The sequence below is a fragment of the Hyperolius riggenbachi genome, chromosome 4 (assembly GCF_040937935.1).
Source record: "Hyperolius riggenbachi isolate aHypRig1 chromosome 4, aHypRig1.pri, whole genome shotgun sequence".
Classification (NCBI taxonomy): Eukaryota; Metazoa; Chordata; class Amphibia; order Anura; family Hyperoliidae; genus Hyperolius; species Hyperolius riggenbachi.
Genome location: NC_090649.1, coordinates 41,869,986 through 41,889,985, shown reverse-complemented (window position 1 = coordinate 41,889,985; position 20,000 = coordinate 41,869,986). Strand labels below are relative to the sequence as shown.

Here is a 20,000-nt window from a genome sequence, read left to right as displayed (position 1 = left end):
ACTGAGCTAGCCGGGCTTGCTTGCTTAAGCTGAAATGTCAAAAATTGCAAAATGGCGCCAGCCTCACCTTTGCCATCCGCACAGAAGAAGGCAATCTTGTATGGCCTGATTTGGCTGGCCACGTTTTTCAGCACCGAGCAACAGGGCAAGGCATTGGTGGTTCAGTGGTAGAATTCTCGCCTGCCACGCGGGAGGCCCGGGTTCGATTCCCGGCCAATGCAAATGCTAGGATTTTGGCACACCTCCACACTTTGCACTTCTCAAGCTTAAGACATCTCTGCAGGCCAGAAGCCATTTAAGGACATTTGCAAGAGTCACCGTGGCACTTGGCCACAGTGCTGGCTGACAGTCGAGAAGAGGGACCCTAGTACCCAGCAAACATGACTCTAAGACACACAAGTTAAAGCAGCCTTGGGACACTTGCGTGCCCAAAGGCCTTGCATGTCTTCTAGCAGTGCCAGTGATGTGCAGCATCTCTCCCTCTCCAGTACTCACCTATTAGGCTTCTTTTTAACTGTCTAGAAAAGCCTCGGAAATGCCAAGTCAGCAGCATCTGCTCATCTGGTGTTGTTTTACAACTTTTTGCCTTGTTGTCTTTGCACTCTACTCAGGGCCTTGCTCAAATTTGGAGCGTTCTCTCTAGGCCCTCATTCATTCTACTTTTGTCCTGAGTTTTCTCACAGTAGATGTTGAGATGTTGTGTCAGCTTACCTACAACTTGCTTTCCCAGCACCTAGCAATTAAGAAAACATACTAAAAGTACAGAAAAAAAAGTAGTAACAAACTTAAGTCAAATGAAAGCAACCACTTTTTTTGCTTGCCGGGACTGAAAGGCTTTTTGGTTTGTAACTTTTGTTGGGAAGTACCTCATCTAAAAACAAGTTAAGGGAAAGAGCAACTTCCTTTTTTTCAATCCTCTCAGCTAAATCTCAGGCCGTGTGCAGAGTGCCCTCCTCATACTGCTATGTGAGCACCTTTGGAGTGCAAAGCCTAATACACACCATACCAATGCCTGTCAGATAGATGGGTCGAACAGATGATTTCCGGCAGGTCCGATCTGATTTCCGATCGTTTTTCTGATGGATTTGCATAGTAGTGATCGGAGATCCGAACGGAAATCCGATCGTGTCTGTCGGAAAGGATCTATCGGCCCATCTATCTGATGGGGAATTGCATGGTGTGCACCAGGCATACGAGAATGAGTATCTTTCAGGTGGTTGTTCCTTGTCAAGTGATTGATTGTAAGTCTCTCCTTGACAAAAGGACTGGAGTAAAGCCAACGGAAATCTGGGAAAAGCAGATAAGAAAAGTAGTATAGGAAAGATGAGTAAGATTGTAAGAAGGAGTGTTTTTCTCTTTCTTGGGGTGGTGAAGCACTTTTGCTGAAAAGTTGTTAAAAGAGGTTGTGTGAGTAAAAGTGAAGGGGAAAGCTGAGATGACATTTTCGTTTGTTAGCAAAGGGAGTGGGGAGTGGCATGTGAAAGAGGAAGTGATGGCCTGGTGATGGTTTGTAATCGTTTTGGAGGAGCTCTGCCTAGTAGAAAGTAAAAGGAGAAGCTTTGATCGCTCAACGTGGGGCTCGAACCCACGACCCTGAGATTAAGAGTCTCATGCTCTACCGACTGAGCTAGCCGGGCTTGCTTGCTTGAGCTGAAATGTCAAAAATTGCAAAATGGCGCCAGCCTCACCTTTGCCATCCGCACAGAAGAAGGCAATCTTGTATGGCCTGATTTGGCTGGCCACGTTTTTCAGCACCGAGCAACAGGGCAAGGCATTGGTGGTTCAGTGGTAGAATTCTCGCCTGCCACGCGGGAGGCCTGGGTTCGATTCCCGGCCAATGCAAATGCTAGGATTTTGGCACACCTCCACACTTTGCACTTCTCAAGCTTAAGACATCTCTGCAGGCCAGAAGCCATTTAAGGACATTTGCAAGAGTCACCGTGGCACTTGGCCACAGTGCTGGCTGACAGTCGAGAAGAGGGACCCTAGTACCCAGCAAACATGACTCTAAGACACACAAGTTAAAGCAGCCTTGGGACACTTGCGTGCCCAAAGGCCTTGCATGTCTTCTAGCAGTGCCAGTGACGTGCAGAATCTCTCCCTCTCCAGTACTCACCTATTAGGCTTCTTTTTAACTGTCTAGAAAAGCCTCGGAAATGCCAAGTCAGCAGCTTCTGCTCATCTGGTGTTGTTTTACAACTTTTTGCCTTGTTGTCTTTGCACTCTACTCAGGGCCTTGCTCAAATTTGGAGCGTTCTCTCTAGGCCCTCATTCATTCTACTTTTGTCCTGAGTTTTCTCACAGTAGATGTTGAGATGTTGTGTCAGCTTACCTACAACTTGCTTTCCCAGCACCTAGCAATTAAGAAAACATACTAAAAGTACAGAAAAAAAAGTAGTAACAAACTTAAGTCAAATGAAAGCAACCACTTTTTTTGCTTGCCGGGACTGAAAGGATTTTTGGTTTGTAACTTTTGTTGGGAAGTACCTCATCTAAAAACAAGTTAAGGGAAAGAGCAACTTCCTTTTTTTCAATCCTCTCAGCTAAATCTCAGGCCGTGTGCAGAGTGCCCTCCTCATACTGCTATGTGAGCACCTTTGGAGTGCAAAGCCTAATACACACCATACCAATGCCTGTCAGATAGATGGGTCGAACAGATGATTTCCGGCAGGTCCGATCTGATTTCCGATCGTTTTTCTGATGAATTTGCATAGTAGTGATCGGAAATCCGAACGGAAATCCGATCGTGTCTGTCGGAAAGGATCTATCGGCCCATCTATCTGATGGGGAATTGCATGGTGTGCACCAGGCATACGAGAATGAGTATCTTTCAGGTGGTTGTTCCTTGTCAAGTGATTGATTGTAAGTCTCTCCTTGACAAAAGGACTGGAGTAAAGCCAACGGAAATCTGGGAAAAGCAGATAAGAAAAGTAGTATAGGAAAGATGAGTAAGATTGTAAGAAGGAGTGTTTTTCTCTTTCTTGGGGTGGTGAAGCACTTTTGCTGAAAAGTTGTTAAAAGAGGTTGTGTGAGTAAAAGTGAAGGGGAAAGCTGAGATGACATTTTCGTTTGTTAGCAAAGGGAGTGGGGAGTGGCATGTGAAAGAGGAAGTGATGGCCTGGTGATGGTTTGTAATCGTTTTGGAGGAGCTCTGCCTAGTAGAAAGTAAAAGGAGAAGCTTTGATCGCCCAACGTGGGGCTCGAACCCACGACCCTGAGATTAAGAGTCTCATGCTCTACCGACTGAGCTAGCCGGGCTTGCTTGCTTGAGCTGAAATGTCAAAAATTGCAAAATGGCGCCAGCCTCACCTTTGCCATCCGCACAGAAGAAGGCAATCTTGTATGGCCTGATTTGGCTGGCCACGTTTTTCAGCACCGAGCAACAGGGCAAGGCATTGGTGGTTCAGTGGTAGAATTCTTGCCTGCCACGCGGAAGGCCTGGGTTAGATTCCCGGCCAATGCAAATGCTAGGATTTTGGCACACCTCCACACTTTGCACTTCTCAAGTTTAAGACATCTCTGCAGGCCAGAAGCCATTTAAGGACATTTGCAAGAGTCACCGTGGCACTTGGCCACAGTGCTGGCTGACAGTCGAGAAGAGGGACACTAGTACCCAGCAAACATGACTCTAAGACACACAAGTTAAAGCAGCCTTGGGACACTTGCGTGCCCAAAGGCCTTGCATGTCTTCTAGCAGTGCCAGTGACGTGCAGCATCACTCCCTCTCCAGTACTCACCTATTAGGCTTCTTTTTTTTTTTTTTTTTTTTTCAATAAATTTTTATTGAATTTTATAACAGTACAGCTTATCGTTGAGAGTAATAACAGTTTAGATAACAATTGTAGATTTGAAACTACTGATAATTAGCATGTGGTATAACATTGTAACAGAATCTAATAATATAACAGAGTATGACAGTGGATTATTAAAGTAAGATAATAATGATTTAGTTGGAGAGATAACCTTTGATTGTTCTCAACCAGGGTCTGGGGTTGCTGAGGAACTAATGAGGGGTTTTAGTAGTTTGAGTAATGGTGTACGGTGAGAGGGAAAGGTGTGTCCTGACTGTCAGACCTTAGTAATGATAGTTTGTAGAGGGGGTTATTATTATTGGCTGCAGGGGCAAAGCCATCTACCTGCAGCTTGCTCTAAGGGAGGGAGGGGGCTTTAGATGGTTGATTGGCTCATAGTGGGCTTTGAAAGTGAGTAAGGAATTACTCGGTCGTTTGATAGAGCTGGTTGAGGATGATGAGGTGTCTTGGTGGTATACCAGGGAAGTAGGACTAGGTATACCCATGGGTAGACATGAGAAGGGGAAGGGAAGGGGAGGGGGAGGGAACCAGGGGAAGGGGTTTTAAACGACTGTATATAGTAACTAAAGTTCAAAAGAGAACAGAAACGAAAGAAATTTTTAGCAACATTAACAAGAGATGTCTGTTGGAAGTAGTCACCATGTATAAAATAACCTGGCCTCCTGTATTTCAGGTCTGTCTGTTGTAGTAGGCTTTAATGTTGTTTTGTTTTGCCTTTATAGGTTTGATAGGTCTAAATGAGATATTGTGTGAAGGGATTTGTTTGTATCTTGATTTTTCTTGAAGATGAGTTCAAGCTTTAAATTGTTGAGGGCAAGTGCCCTTATTTTTGGGAGGGGAGGGATTATGGGGGAGCCCCATTGTTGTAGGAGAGCTTGTCTGGTAGCACAGATTAAGTGGGAGATTGAGGTGCGGGAAGTTGCTGGGAATGAGTTAATTCCTATGTGGAGCAATGCAAGCTCAGGGGGGATTATAAATTCATATCCCAGAATTTGTTCTATTAATTTCCTTATTTTACCCCATAAAATTTGCGCTGGGGGGCACTCCCATAATATGTGTAAGAGAGAACCTGTGGATTTGCAGTTCCTCCAGCATAGGTTAGAGTTTTGGGGAGCAAATTTGGAGAGGGAGATTGGAGTTAAGTACCAATTCAGGGTGATTTTTTGGAGAGTTTCCCAGTGTAGGATGTTGGAGGAGGTCTTAGTGATGGTGTAGTTGGCTTTAATTATTTGGTTGATGTCTATGTCATAACCTATTTCTTTTGACCAGTGAGATGCGTACTTTTGAAGGGGGTTGGGATTAGTGTGTATGAGGAAATCATACCAAAATGAAATACCTTTTTTTGAGCTGCAGGTCGGAGTGAAGATGAGCATGCAGTGATCTGGGCAGAGAGGGGATTGTGATCTGTTTCTTGGGGAAGAGGTGCGAGAGTTGGGCGTATTTAAAGAAGTCCTCTTTTGGGAGTTTATATTGGGACTCTAGTTTTGGAAATGATTTGATAGTATTATCTTCCAGCAGGTTGTTAATGAGATTGATGCCTGCTTTGGACCAAGTTTTGGTGGAGAGATTGGGGATATAGTACTGGAGTAAGGAGATTGGAATTTTTAGTTGGATGTGATCAGGATTAGGGGATTGGGTGGAGCAGACGGTTTTCCATACTTTTATGGTGGCGGTCATAGAGGGAAGTTGGGGTAAAGAATAGGGTAGGTTTAATGCGATTGCTGAGAGTAGTGTTGGGCGAACATCTAGATGTTCGGGTTCGGGCCGAACAGGCCGAACATGGCCGCGATGTTCGGGTGTTCGACCCGAACTCCGAACATAATGGAAGTCAATGGGGACCCGAACTTTTGTGGTTTGTAAAGCCTCCTTACATGCTACATACCCCAAATTTACAGGGTATGTGCACCTTGGGAGTGGGTACAAGAGGAAAAAAAAATTTAGCAAAAAGAGCTTATAGTTTTTGAGAAAATCGATTTTAAAGTTTCAAAGGGAAAACTGTCTTTTAAATGCGGGAAATGTCTGTTTTCTTTGCACAGGTAACATGCTTTTTGTCGGCATGCAGTCATAAATGTAATACATATAAGAGGTTCCAGGAAAAGGGACCGGTAATGCTAACCCAGCAGCAGCACACGTGATGGAACAGGAGGAGGGTGGCGCAGGAGGAGAAGGCCACGCTTTGAGACACAACAACCCAGGCCTTGCATGAGGACAAGAAGCGTGCGGATAGCATGCTTTGTACCACCATGCAGTCATAAATGTAATAAAGATAAGTGGTTCAATAAACAGGGACCACGCGGCAACGCTAACCCAGCAGCAGCACACGTGATGGAACAGGAGGAGGCGCAGGAGGAGAAGGCAACGCTTTGTGAGACACAACAACCCAGGCCTTGCATGAGGACAAAAAGCGTGCGGATAGCATGCTTTGTACCGCCATGTAGTCATAAATGTAATAAAGATAAGAGGTTCCATAAACAGGGACCGGCAACGGTAACCCAGCAGCAGCAGCAGCAGCAGCAGCACACGTGATGGAACAGGAGGAGGCGCAGGAGGAGAAGGCCACGCTTTGTGAGACACAACAACCCAGGCCTTGCATGAGGACAAAAAGCGTGCGGATAGCATGCTTTGTACCGCCATGTAGTCATAAATGTAATAAAGATAAGAGGTTCCATAAACAGGGACCGGCAACGGTAACCCAGCAGCAGCAGCAGCAGCAGCAGCACACGTGATGGAACAGGAGGAGGCGCAGGAGGAGAAGGCCACGCTTTGTGAGACACAACAACCCAGGCCTTGCATGAGGACAAAAAGCGTGCGGATATAGCAGCAATGCTTTTTGCCGCCATGCAGTCATAAATGTAATACAGATGAGAGGTTCAATAAACAGGGACCGGAAACGCTAAACCATCCCAGATGTTCATCGGTCATGTTACTTGGTTGGGGTCCAGGAGTGTTGCGTAGTCGTTTCCAATCCAGGATTGATTCATTTTAATTTGAGTCAGACGGTCTGCATTTTCTGTGGAGAGGCGGATACGCCGATCTGTGATGATGCCTCCGGCAGCACTGAAACAGCGTTCCGACATAACGCTGGCTGCCGGGCAAGCCAGCACCTCTATTGTGTACATTGCCAGTTCGTGCCAGGTGTCTAGCTTCATGCCCGGTTTCAGGTCCAGCGGTGCCAGCCACAAATCCGTCTGTTCCTTTATTCCCCTCCAAATTTCCTCCCCTGTGTGCTGCTTATCCCCAAGGCAGATCAGCTTCAGCAACGCTTGCTGACGCATGCCAACAGCTGTGCTGCACTGCTTCCACGATCCTACTGCTGCTGGTGCTGGGTTAGCATTTCCGGATGAGGTACAGCTTTGAGATGCGTTGGAGGAGAAGGAGTCAGAGAGGTAGGTGCTGCTGTTGTTATCCAGCTGTTTGCGGCGTGGGCAACACCCGCGCCGTAGCAGGTGAGGAATCGCTGCCAGGCTCCACAAGGTTCACCCAGTGCGCGGTAAGGGAGATGTATCGACCCTGGCCGAACGCACTCGTCCAGGTGTCAGTGGTGAGGTGAACCTTGCAGGCAACGGCATTCTTCAAGCTTCGGGTTATTTAGCTGACCACGTGCTCATGCAACTCAGGCACTGCAGAGCGCGCAAAGTGGTAGCGGCTGGGAACCACGTAACGTGGGATGGCCACTGACATCATGCCCTTGAAGCTGTTTGTCTCCACCACTCGATATGGCAGCATTTCGCAGGCCAGAAGCTTGGCTATGCTGGCTGGCTGTTACTGCCACGGCCCGGGGGTCATTTGCTGGCAATTTCCTCTTGTGCTCAAACATCTCAGAGACAGACAACTCAACCGTAGCGCTGCACACCGAAGGGCTGTTGGTTGTTGTGTTTGATGAACACTGGGAGACCTCAAGAGCACTAGTCCGGAAAGTGACAGTGTCAGCATCGTCTGATGTTTGTGAATGTTGTGAACCACGCAATGGCTGGGCTACTGCTGCTGCTGAGGCGGGTCTGGTGGTGAGTCTGGTGAACCCAAGGGAGGCAGTGTTGCTGGTGGTACCCTGTCCTGCCGCGTTTGCCCACAGAGTGGGATGTTTGGATAGAATGTGGCGGCTCATGCTGGTGGTGGAGAGGTTGTTAATACTTTTCCCCCTGCTCAGGCGGGTCTTGCACACCTTGCAAATCGCCATGGTAACATCCTCAGTGCAGTCTTCAAAGAAAGCCCAGACTTTAACTGGCTGAGGACTCGGACCTCGTGCGTGATGTGCTGGTGCTGCTTAACCCACTGCTGGACGCTTGAGAGGTCATCCAAGTAATTATCTGGTCCTGTTCTTTTGGATCTGTGAGGGTTGTTGTCCTGGACAACATGGGCAGTATTGAGTGGGTTTTCTTGGGTGCTCCCCTGTGGCCTGTACGTGAACCGTCAGGGGAAACACCTCTTCCCTTGCCCCTCCCTCTTTCACCGGATTTCTTCCTCATTTCACTTATCCTTAAAGTACACGCTGACTGGCAGCAGTACAGTGGCAGTACAGAAATGCTATACAGTGGTGGGTGAGCGGTGTACCACTATTGTCAGCAGTGACACAGAGCACAATGCTATACAGTGGCGGGTGAGCGGTGTACTACTGTTCCCAGCAGACACAGAGTGGAAGTAAACACAATGCTATATAGTGTGGCTGAGCCGTGTACACAGAGTGGCATTAAACACAATGCTATATAGTCTGCTATATAGTCACCCCGAACAGGGTGATGTTCTGCAGAACCCGAACAGTGGCAAACACTGTTCGCCCAACACTACTGGGAGGGAACGCAGATTTTAGTACCTAAACACACGATACAACATGTTTTCCGGGGTCGGACTCTGAGGCACATACAGATGGTCCCGATCATCATCCTCATCATACAACTCTTCTCCTGAGTCTGACCCACCCACCACCTCTGCCACCCCAACATCCCCAGACACAGACCCCTCATCGTCCTCAACATTAACTTGGGATGCTGGCCTGAGCCAGACCTCCTCCTCCACATCAGGCCCCATCATCTCCTCAATGGCAGCCCTCATTAATCGCTCTGGCGACGGACTGATGGACACAACGTTCTCCTCCGGGGAGGGCTGCTGCTGACCACTGGCTGCTGGGGTGGATGTTATAGCTTGCGTGGGGCGTTGGCTGTTGCTGTTGTTGGGAGTGCTGCTCACAGCGGAGGTCTCTGGGGAACTCATGTTGAGCTCATATAGTGGTTGACGGTGAGTGGAGTATTACTGATCCCAGCAATATACACACTGACTGGCAGAGTATGCAATGCTATATAGTGTGGCTGAGCGGTGTACACAGAGTGGCAGTAAACACAATGCTATATAGTCTGGCTGAGCGAGCGGTGTACTACTGTTCCCAGCAGAATCAGAGTGGCAGTAAACAATGGTATATAGTCTGGCTGAGCGGTGTACACAGAGTGTCAGTAAACAATGGTATATAGTCTGGCTGAGCGAGCGGTGTACTACTGTTCCCAGCAGAATCAGAGTGGCAGTAAACAATGGTATATAGTCTGGCTGAGCGGTGTACACAGAGTGTCAGTAAACAATGGTATATAGTCTGGCTGAGCGGTGTACACACAATGCTATATAGTCTGCTATATAGTGTCAGTAAACAATGGTATATAGTCTGGCTGAGCGAGCGGTGTACTACTGTTCCCAGCAGAATCAGAGTGGCAGTAAACAATGGTATATAGTCTGGCTGAGCGGTGTACACAGAGTGTCAGTAAACAATGGTATATAGTCTGGCTGAGCGGTGTACACACAATGCTATATAGTCTGCTATATAGTGTCAGTAAACAATGGTATATAGTCTGGCTGAGCGAGCGGTGTACTACTGTTCCCAGCAGAGTCAGAGTGGCAGTAAACAATGGTATATAGTCTGGCTGAGCGGTGTACACAGAGTGTCAGTAAACAATGGTATATAGTCTGGCTGAGCGAGCGGTGTACTACTGTTCCCAGCAGAATCAGAGTGGCAGTAAACAATGGTATATAGTCTGGCTGAGCGGTGTACACAGAGTGTCAGTAAACAATGGTATATAGTCTGGCTGAGCGGTGTACACAGAGTGTCAGTAAACAATGGTATATAGTCTGGCTGAGCGGTGTACACAGAGTGGCAGTAAACACAATGCTATATACTCTGGCTGAGCGAGCGGTGTACTACTGTTCCCAGCAGACACAGAACAGTAAACAGAATGCTATATAGTGTGGCTGAGCGAGCGGTGTACCACTATTCCCAGCAGACACAGAACAGTAAACAGAATGCTATATAGTGTGGCTGAGCGAGCGGTGTACCACTATTCCCAGCAGACACAGAACAGTGAACAGAATGCTATATAGTGTGGCTGAGCGAGCGGTGTACCACTATTCCCAGCAAACACAGAACAGTGAACAGAATGCTATATAGTGTGGCTGAGCGAGCGGTGTACCACTATTCCCAGCAGACACAGAACAGTAAACAGAATGCTATATAGTGTGGCTGAGCGAGCGGTGTACCACTATTCCCAGCAGACACAGAACAGTAAACAGAATGCTATATAGTGTGGCTGAGCGAGCGGTGTACCACTATTCCAAGCAGACACAGAACAGTGAACAGAATGCTATATAGTGTGGCTGAGCGAGCGGTGTACCACTATTCCCAGCAGACACAGAGTGGCAGTAAACAGAATGCTATATAGTGTGGCTGAGCGAGGTACACAGAGTGGCAGTAAACAGAATGCTATATAGTGTGGCTGAGCAAGCGGTGTACTACTATTCCCAGCAGACACAGAGTGGCAGTAAACAGAATGCTATATAGTGTGGCTGAGCGAGGTACACAGAGTGGCAGTAAACAGAATGCTATATAGTGTGGCTGAGCAAGCGGTGTACTACTGTTCCCAGCAGTGACACAATGACAGGGGGGACCCTGGCTAGCGTGGCTGGAGCGCGAACTACCCTGCCTGCCTACCCAAAGCTAAACCCACAGACAAATGGCGGAGATATGACGTGGTTCGGGTATTTATTTACCCGAACCACGTGACAGTTCGGCCAATCAGAGCGCGTTCGGGTCCGAACCACGTGACCCGTTCGGCCAATCACAGCGCTAGCCGAACGTTCGGGGAACGTTCGGCCATGCGCTCTTAGTTCGGCCATATGGCCGAACGGTTTGGCCGAGCACCGTCAGGTGTTCGGCCGAACTCGAACATCACCCGAACAGGGTGATGTTCTGCAGAACCCGAACAGTGGCGAACACTGTTCGCCCAACACTAGCTGAGAGGAGGGCTCTGAGCTCCATTTTATGATGTTCTTGTTCTACTTTAACCCAGAGATTGTGTGAGGATGGGGACCACCATTGCTTAGAGGTTTCTAGTAGAGAAGCTTGATAGTATAGATAAATGTTGGGAAGGCCAAAGCCTCCGTCTTTTTTTGGTGTGTATAGAGTGTTAATAGCTATTCTATGTTTTTTCTTTTTCCAGAAGAAGGAGGCTAATAAGGATTGAATTTTATTAAAAAAGGATTTCGGGACCGGGATGTGTATTGTTCTGAAGATATAAAGAATTTTGGGTAGGATGATCATTTTAAAGGCATTTGCCCGTCCTACATGCGATAGTTCTGTTCTGGTGATTTTGGATATTTCATTTGAGGTCATGGAGATGAGTGGAAGGTAATTGGTTTTATAGAGGTCCTTTGTCTGGTTGGGTAGTGTGATTCCTAGGTAAGGTAAGTTATTTTTGGTCCATGGGAAGGGAAATTTTTCTGATAAGGTGCTAATTGTTTGAGTGTCAAGATGTTTCCCTAATAGCAGCGATTTTCCTTCGTTAATTTTGTAGTAAGAGGCTTGGGCAAATGTGTTGAGAGTGGAGATGATATGCTCTAATGAGTGGAGAGGGTCTGTTATTGTTAAAATAACGTCATCGGCAAATAGGCCGATTTTGTGGTTGTGACTTCCAACTTGTAATCCAGAAATGTCTGGGTTCGATCTAATGGCCTCCGCCAGGGTCTCCATTATTAATACAAATATAATGGGGGATAGAGGGCATCCCTGGCGGGTGCCATTGGATATGTTGAATGGCTGAGAGTTAAACCCCGCGTGGTTGACCGATGCAGAGGGGTTTTTGTATAATGCTAATATGGCAGAGGCAAAGGTACCGGTAATACCAAATGCGTTTAATGTGTGGTGTAGAAAGGACCAGTGCACCCTATCAAATGCCTTCTCTGCATCCAAAGTAAGATACAGAGAAGGCACTTGCTTGATTTCCGCCAGCCTCATTAGGTCGATCACCCTTCTTGTACCATCAAGAGTTTGGCGTCCCTTGACGAAACCTACTTGCTCTGGCCCTATAATTTCGGGGAGAATGTTAAATAGTCGGTTGGCCAAAATTTTGGCATATATTTTCGTGTCGGAATTTAGGAGGGAGATGGGTCTATAATTGGTTACACAGGTAGGGTCCTTCCCTGGTTTAGGGATAACCGAGATTGAGGCGGCTAGAAATTCTTTGGGTGTAGTGTTGGTGGTGATAATGTCGTTGAACATGCTGACCAGCCTGGGAGCCAAGACTTTGCGAAAGGAACGATAATATTCGTTTGTAAAACCGTCAGGGCCAGGGGCTTTATTGCTTTTGAGGTTTTTTATAACTGAGAAGACTTCTTCGAGGGAAATGGGGGTATTGAGATGGTTTAATTGAGAGTTTGAGATTTTGGGTAGGGAGAGAGGTTCTAAAAAGGCGTTGATTGTCTGTGTTGTGGGTTGGAGGGTTTTGGGATCGTTAGCTAGATTGTAGAGTGAACTATAGTAGTCGCTGAAAGCATCTGCAATTAGTTTAGGGTTGGTGATAAGTTTGCCAGAGGTGGGGTGCAGGATCGACTTAATGTTGCGATTAGCTCTTTTGTTTTTGATTTTTTGGGCTAATAATTTCCCTGCTTTATTGTTTTGGGAGTAAAAGAGGGATTTAGATTGGGTTATTGACCATTCATATTTAGTCAAGAGTAGTAATCTTAGCTCCTGTCTTAGGTTGAAAAGGGCTAATTGGATTGAGGTAGAAGGGTTGTTAATGTTTGCCTTTTCTTTTTCTTTAATTTGGAGTAAAAGGTCTTCAGTTTGTTTGTAAATATTTTGTTTATGTCTGGCTCCCAGCTTGATCAGTAAACCTCTCGTGTATGCTTTATGTGCATTCCAAACACTGGAGGGGTTAGTTTGATCAACTTCATTGAAGAGGAAAAATTCTGACAGTTGGTTTTGTAGGAGGTCACTATTAGCAGGATTGTTAATAAGAGAGTTATTAAGTTTCCAAGTCGTGTGCTTGATGTGACGATCAGGGATATCCAGGGATAGAAAAATGGGGGCATGATCAGACCAGGATATCGGACCTATTGAGCAGTTGGAGGCATATTGTAAAGTAAAGGAGTTGAGAAGAAAAAAGTCAATTCTACTGTAGGTTTTATGGACTAGGGAATAGAAGGTATAGTCCCGTTCATTGCTATGAAGAGCTCTCCATGGATCAAACAACTGTTCTTTGTGTGACCAATTGAGCAGCAGGGCTGTATTTAGGGTTTGGGCTCCCCTAGGCACACCAAACCTACGGCGCCCCCTAGGAGAACGTTCGCGTGCCGCGGCGAACAATGGGCGTGGCCACAGAATGCAGTGGGCGTGTCCATAACACAGTGGGTGTGGCCAATTAAAATATCCTAGTAAGAGTGCAGCCCAAAGTCAGTGGGGCCATGGTTTCTCCCCGGGTATGAGTAAAGTGACCTTAAAAAAGCAAGTAGGAAATGTCCCCCCCCCAAAAAAAAAAAAACCCCACACATTAGCCAGTGTTCTCTCGCACAAAATAGTGGTAGGTATTAGAGTGTGAGCTCCCCTGAGAAAAGTCAGTAACATGACTGTTCTCTGCAAAGTGCTGCAGAAGATGCCAGTGCTATATAAATTTTTAATAATATGGTAGGACATTAGACTATGGGAGAATTAGATTGTAAGCTCCTCAGAGGATAGTCAGTGACATGACTACGTACTCCGTGAAGTACTGCAGAAGATGTAAGTACAATATAGTACAGTAGTATGGCAGCATGGTGGCGTAGTGGTTAGCACTCTCGCCTTGCAGCGCTGTGTTCCTGGTTCGAATCCTAGCAAGGTCAACATCTGCAAGGAGTTTGTATGTTCTCCCTTTGTCTGTGTGGGTTTCCTTAAGACACTCTGGTTTCCTCCCACATCCCAACAACATACGATACAGATAAGTATAATGTTAATTGGCTTCCCCTAAAAATTGGCCCTAGACTACGATACATACATACATAGACATATGACTATGGTAGGGATTAGATTGTGAGCCCCTCTGTGGGACAGTTATGTGACAAAACAATACATACTCTGTACAGCGCTGCGTAATATGTTGGCGCTATATAAATAATTAGTATAAGTACAGTAGCCAGGTCTATAGGTGTCCAAATGTAGACATACTATAGGTGTCCCCAGTATAGATATCCAGGTCTATAGGTATCCCCAGTTTAGGTAGTAGTCAGGGGTGTAACTAGAAATCAATGGGCCCCCTTGTGAGAATTTGGATGCCCCCCCCCCCCCCCATAGGTGCCAAATAATCATAATGTGGCAGTGTTTCACCATAAAATAATCGCAATGTGTGCAGCATTTTAGCAGAGAATAATTGCAATGTGGACAACATTTCACCAGAAAATAATCACAATGTGGGCAACATTTCACCAGAAAATAATCGCAATGTGGGCAACATTTCACCAGAAAATAATCACAATGTGGGCAACATTTCAGCAAAGAATAATTGCAATGTGGGCAACATTTCAGCAGAGAATAATTGCAATGTGGGCAACATTTCACCAGAAAATAATCACAACGTGGGCAGCATTTCAGCAGTAAATCACACAGTGGGCAGCATAACACCAGTGGCCTGGCTGAGCGGATAGTGGGCTGGCTGGGTAGCTGGGTGAGCAAGCAGTGGGCAGGCTGAGTAATTAATTCAAGTATTTGTATAGCGCCTTTCTCCTGTCGGACTCAAAGCACTTGCGAGGCAGCCACTAGTGCGCACTCAGTAGGCAGTAGCAATGTTAAGGAGACTTGCCCAAGAAACTCCTTACTGAATAGGTGCTGGCTTACTGAACAGGCAGAGCCGAGATTTGAACCCAGGTCTCCTGTGTCAGAGGCAGAGCCCTTAACCATTACACTATCCAGCCACTGCCTGGCTAAGCGAGCGGGCAGTGGGCTGGGTACCAGGCTGGGCGAGTGGGCAGGCTGGGTGGCTGGGCGAGCGGGCAGTGGGTTGGCTGGGTACCTGGCTGGGAAAGCGGGCAGTGGACTGGCTTGGTACCTGGCTGGGCGAGCGGGCAGTGGGCTGGCCGGGAAAGCGGGCAGTGGGCTGGCCGGGAAAGCGGGCAGTGGGCTGGCTGGGAAAGCGGGCAGTGGGCTGGCTGGGAAAGCGGGCAGTGGGCTGGCTGGGTACCTGGCTGGGCATGCGGGCTGGCTGGGTACCTGGCTGGGCAGCGGGCTGGCTGGGTTCCTGGCTGGGCATGCGGGCTGGCTGGGTACCTGGCTGGGCATGCGGGCTGGCTGGGTACCTGGCTGGGCATGCGGGCTGGCTGGGTACCTGGCTGGGCATGCGGGCTGGCTGGGTACCTGGCTGGGCATGCGGGCTGGCTGGGTATCTGGCTGGGCATGTGGGCTGGCTGGGCATGCGGGCTGGCTGGGTACCTGGCTGGGCATGCGGGCTGGCTGGGTACCTGGCTGGGCATGCGGGCTGGCTGGGTACCTGGCTGGGCATGCGGGCTGGCTGGGTACCTGGCTGGGCAGCGGGCTGGCTGGGTACCTGGCTGGGCATGCGGGCTGGCTGGGTACCTGGCTGGGCAGCGGGCTGGCTGGGTACCTGGCTGGGCAGCGGGCTGGCTGGGTACCTGGCTGGGCATGCGGGCTGGCTGGGTACCTGGCTGGGCATGCGGGCTGGCTGGGTACCTGGCTGGGCATGCGGGCTGGCTGGGTACCTGGCTGGGCATGCGGGCTGGCTGGGTACCTGGCTGGGCAGCAGGCTGGCTGGGTACCTGGCTGGGCAGCGGGCTGGCTGGGTACCTGGCTGGGCATGCGGGCTGGCTGGGTACCTGGCTGGGCATGCGGGCTGGCTGGGTACCTGGCTGGGCATGCGGGCTGGCTGGGTACCTGGCTGGGCATGCGGGCTGGCTGGGTACCTGGCTGGGCATGCGGGCTGGCTGGGTACCTGGCTGGGCATGCGGGCTGGCTGGGTACCTGGCTGGGCAGCGGGCTGGCTGGGTACCTGGCTGGGCATGCGGGCTGGCTGGGTACCTGGCTGGGCATGCGGGCTGGCTGGGTACCTGGCTGGGCATGCGGGCTGGCTGGGTACCTGGCTGGGCATGCGGGCTGGCTGGGTACCTGGCTGGGCATGCGGGCTGGCTGGGTACCTGGCTGGGCAGCGGGCTGGCTGGGTACCTGGCTGGGCATGCGGGCTGGCTGGGTACCTGGCTGGGCATGCGGGCTGGCTGGGTACCTGGCTGGGCATGCGGGCTGGCTGGGTACCTGGCTGGGCATGCGGGCTGGCTGGGTACCTGGCTGGGCATGCGGGCTGGCTGGGTACCTGGATGGGCAGCGGGCTGGCTGGGTACCTGGCTGGGCATGCGGGCTGGCTGGGTACCTGGCTGGGCATGCGGGCTGGCTGGGTACCTGGCTGGGCATGCGGGCTGGCTGGGTACCTGGCTGGGCATGCGGGCTGGTTGGGTACCTGGCTGGGCATGCGGGCTGGCTGGGTACCTGGCTGGGCATGTGGGCTGGCTGGGTACCTGGCTGGGCATGCGGGCTGGCTGGGTACCTGGCTGGGCATGCGGGCTGGCTGGGTACCTGGCTGGGCATGCGGGCTGGCTGGGTACCTGGCTGGGCATGCGGGCTGGCTGGGTACCTGGCTGGGCATGCGGGCTGGCTGGGTACCTGGCTGGGCAGTGGGCTGGCTGGGTACCTGGCTGGGCAGTGTGCTGGCTGGGTACCTACCTGGCTGGGCGAGCTGGCTCCTGGCTGGGAAGCTGGGCTGCAATTGCCAGCGCATCCTTCACGCTTCTCCCGACTCGCTCCCGCCCTCCAGCAGAGTGGCAGACATGATCCTGAACTCTGCATGCTGCCTACTGGTCTAGTGACGTCACTAGACCAGGAGGCGGCATGCAGAGACCAGGATCATGTCCTGACTCCTGGCCGGCCGCTGCCACTGTGCTGGAGGGCGGGGGTGAGAGCTCCCCTCGTCATCTGTAGGTGCGCTCTCCGCCGCTCCCCCCGCACCCCCCCCCCCCCCCCCCCCCCGCCCAAAAAAAAAATAAAAAAAAAATTTAAGTTTATGAATAAAAAAATAAAAATAAAAAATTAAAAAAAATATTGAACTATAGGTGGCCACCCCCCCCGAGGACCCGCCCATGGCACCGGCCCACGGGTGCCTCTTAATAGATACGGCCCTGTTGAGCAGTGAAGGTATTTTACGACCACCAGAGTAGGAAGAGTCCAGGGAGGGGAATAGACATGTATTAAAGTCTCCTCCTATTATTAGGTGACCAACTTTGATGGCATTTATTTTATCCAGGCATTTGTTAAGGAAGGGGACTTGCGCTGAGTTGGGAGCATAAATGCACGCCAATGTATACTTAACTCCAAGAATAGAGCAAACAACCACTAGAAATCTACCTTGCGGGTCTCTGATTATTTTGTCGATGGAGGGTGACAGTCTGTTGTGAAATGCAATAAGGACCCCTCTCTTCTTCTTTCTAAAGCAGCTCAAAAGAGGAGACGAAAAATTCTTGTGGGAACATTTGGGGACTTTCCCTTCGGCAAAATGAGTTTCTTGGGCCATTACAATATCAGAATTGGATCTGACTGCTTCAGACCAGAGGAAGGCCCTCTTTTGAGGGGAGTTCAGCCCGTGGGCGTTAATGGAGAGAATGTTAAGTTTCATAAAGGAGTAGGAAGAGGGCTGTAGGTGTAGCGGAGTCTTCAAGGATTGTGGGGTTGACCTGATGGAGGAAGCATGTTAACCAGACGAGGACCTGAAAACAGGGAACAAAGTGACCAACTATGAACTTTAATATTAAAGGTAACCACAGAACTGGGACTGTGGGGAAGGACTGAGAGATCTTACGTCTCATATTGGGGGCTAGCGCAAAGAGCGCTACAAGAGGGACAAAGAGAAAATGACAATGTACTCCCCTGTTTTAATGAACTGTGTGCCATTCCAAGGCAAGTTTTTGGGCTGGGGACTTTGTGATGGACTTGAGTTGTGGATGTGGTGGAGTGATATTCCAGCTTTGGAGTAACTTCAGACCTTCTTCCAGTGATTTAATAATGTGGGTGGAGCCATCTTTATTAATTAGTAGCTTAGTTGGGAAGCCCCATCGATATTGTATGCTATTGCTTCTGAGGGCTCTTGTGATTGGTTGAAGGGCTCTTCTGGCTGATAAAGTGGCCTGCGAAAGGTCAGGATAAACTTGTATGTTCTTGTAAGGGTCTGGGAGAGATCCGTTTTTCCTGATTGCTTCTAGGAGGTTCTCCTTAGTGGTGAAGCATAGGAATTTGGCTATGACATCTCGGGGTAGGTTTTCTGGGATAGCGGCAGGCCTAGGAAGTCTGTGGGCTCTTTCAATCATTAGCTGATAGTCAGCCAGGCCTGGTATTGTGGCTTTAACTATTTTGGTCAGGAGGGGTTTTAGTTCAGTCGGAGTTACCTTTTCGTTTATACCCCTAAATTTTAAGTTGGAGCGCCTATTTCTATCCTCTGAGTCAGCAAGCTTGGCTTTCAGCCATCCGATGTCATTGTTGTGATCAGAGATTGAGTCGACTGTTTTATTGTGCTCTGTGATGAGTTCCTCCATACGTGTTTCTGTGTGGGATACTCTCTCTCCTAAGTCATCTACTGATTTTTGCAGATTGGTCGTTATGGGGAGGATTTCTGAAAGTAAGGAGCGTTTGAAAGCAATCAGCATTTCTTTCATTAAGGATTGCGTGAGAGCTATGTCTGAGGCTGGAAAGGCTTCTATGTTTAGTACAGGATCGGTGTCCTGCAGGGCCTCATGATCTGACAGGTCGTCAGTGTGTGTCTCCTGTGGGGGCTGTGCAAGCCGTGGTCTGGCTTTCAGAGGGCTCCTAAGGTCAGGGGAGACAGAGTCTGGAGTTGAGGTACCTGAGCCTGCTTCATTTCCTCTGTGCTCTGCAGGGAACGAGGAGGGTTCCTGAAGTGATGCGGAAGATCCCTTGTTCCGCCTCGTGGAGTCTGAGCCGCCGCCATCATTGAAGCCGCTCGTGCTTCTGCGGGAGCCGGAGAAGAACTCTGTGAGTTTACGGGGCACAGAAGTGGTTTTCTTTCGTTTTCGGATGCTGTCTGTGTCCATCCCTTCTTCCTCCACTTCAGCGTGAGGGTTAGGCTTGGGTGGCATTGCGGAGAGTCGCTTTGTTAGATCGGGGAGTACGGAGCGAGGGATTCAAGCGTCCAGTCTCTACTTCCGGCGGACACGCCCCCTATTAGGCTTCTTTTTAACTGTCTAGAAAAGCCTCGGAAATGCCAAGTCAGCAGCATCTGCTCATCTGGTGTTGTTTTACAACTTGTTGCCTTGTTGTCTTTGCACTCTACTCAGGGCCTTGCTCAAATTTGGAGCGTTCTCTCTAGGCCCTCATTCATTCTACTTTTGTCCTGAGTTTTCTCACAGTAGATGTTGAGATGTTGTGTCAGCTTACCTACAACTTGCTTTCCCAGCACCTAGCAATTAAGAAAACATACTAAAAGTACAGACAAAAAAGTAGTAACAAACTTAAGTCAAATGAAAGCAACCACTTTTTTTGCTTGCCGGGACTGAAAGGCTTTTTGGTTTGTAACTTTTGTTGGGAAGTACCTCATCTAAAAACAAGTTAAGGGAAAGAGCAACTTCCTTTTTTTCAATCCTCTCAGCTAAATCTCAGGCCGTGTGCAGAGTGCCCTCCTCATACTGCTATGTGAGCACCTTTGGAGTGCAAAGCCTAATACACACCATACCAATGCCTGTCAGATAGATGGGTCGAACAGATGATTTCCGGCAGGTCCGATCTGATTTCCGATCGTTTTTCTGATGGATTTGCATAGTAGTGATCGGAAATCCGAACGGAAATCCGATCGTGTCTGTCGGAAAGGATCTATCGGCCCATCTATCTGATGGGGAATTGCA

General features: G+C 49.1%; 3 non-coding genes across 3 annotated transcripts; 2 read left to right on the top strand and 1 right to left on the bottom strand.

Moving 5' to 3' along the window:
* The first annotated feature begins 150 nt into the window (after nucleotides 1–150).
* TRNAG-GCC (transfer RNA glycine (anticodon GCC)) lies at nucleotides 151–221 on the top strand. The gene has a single exon. It is a non-coding gene; the product is annotated as a tRNA-Gly (tRNA).
* Nucleotides 222–1,771: 1,550 nt separating this feature from the next.
* Nucleotides 1,772–1,842, top strand: TRNAG-GCC (transfer RNA glycine (anticodon GCC)). Its single transcript has one exon. It is a non-coding gene; the product is annotated as a tRNA-Gly (tRNA).
* Nucleotides 1,843–3,185: 1,343 nt separating this feature from the next.
* On the bottom strand, nucleotides 3,186–3,258 carry TRNAK-CUU (transfer RNA lysine (anticodon CUU)). Its single transcript has one exon. It is a non-coding gene; the product is annotated as a tRNA-Lys (tRNA).
* Nucleotides 3,259–20,000: the final 16,742 nt, after the last annotated feature.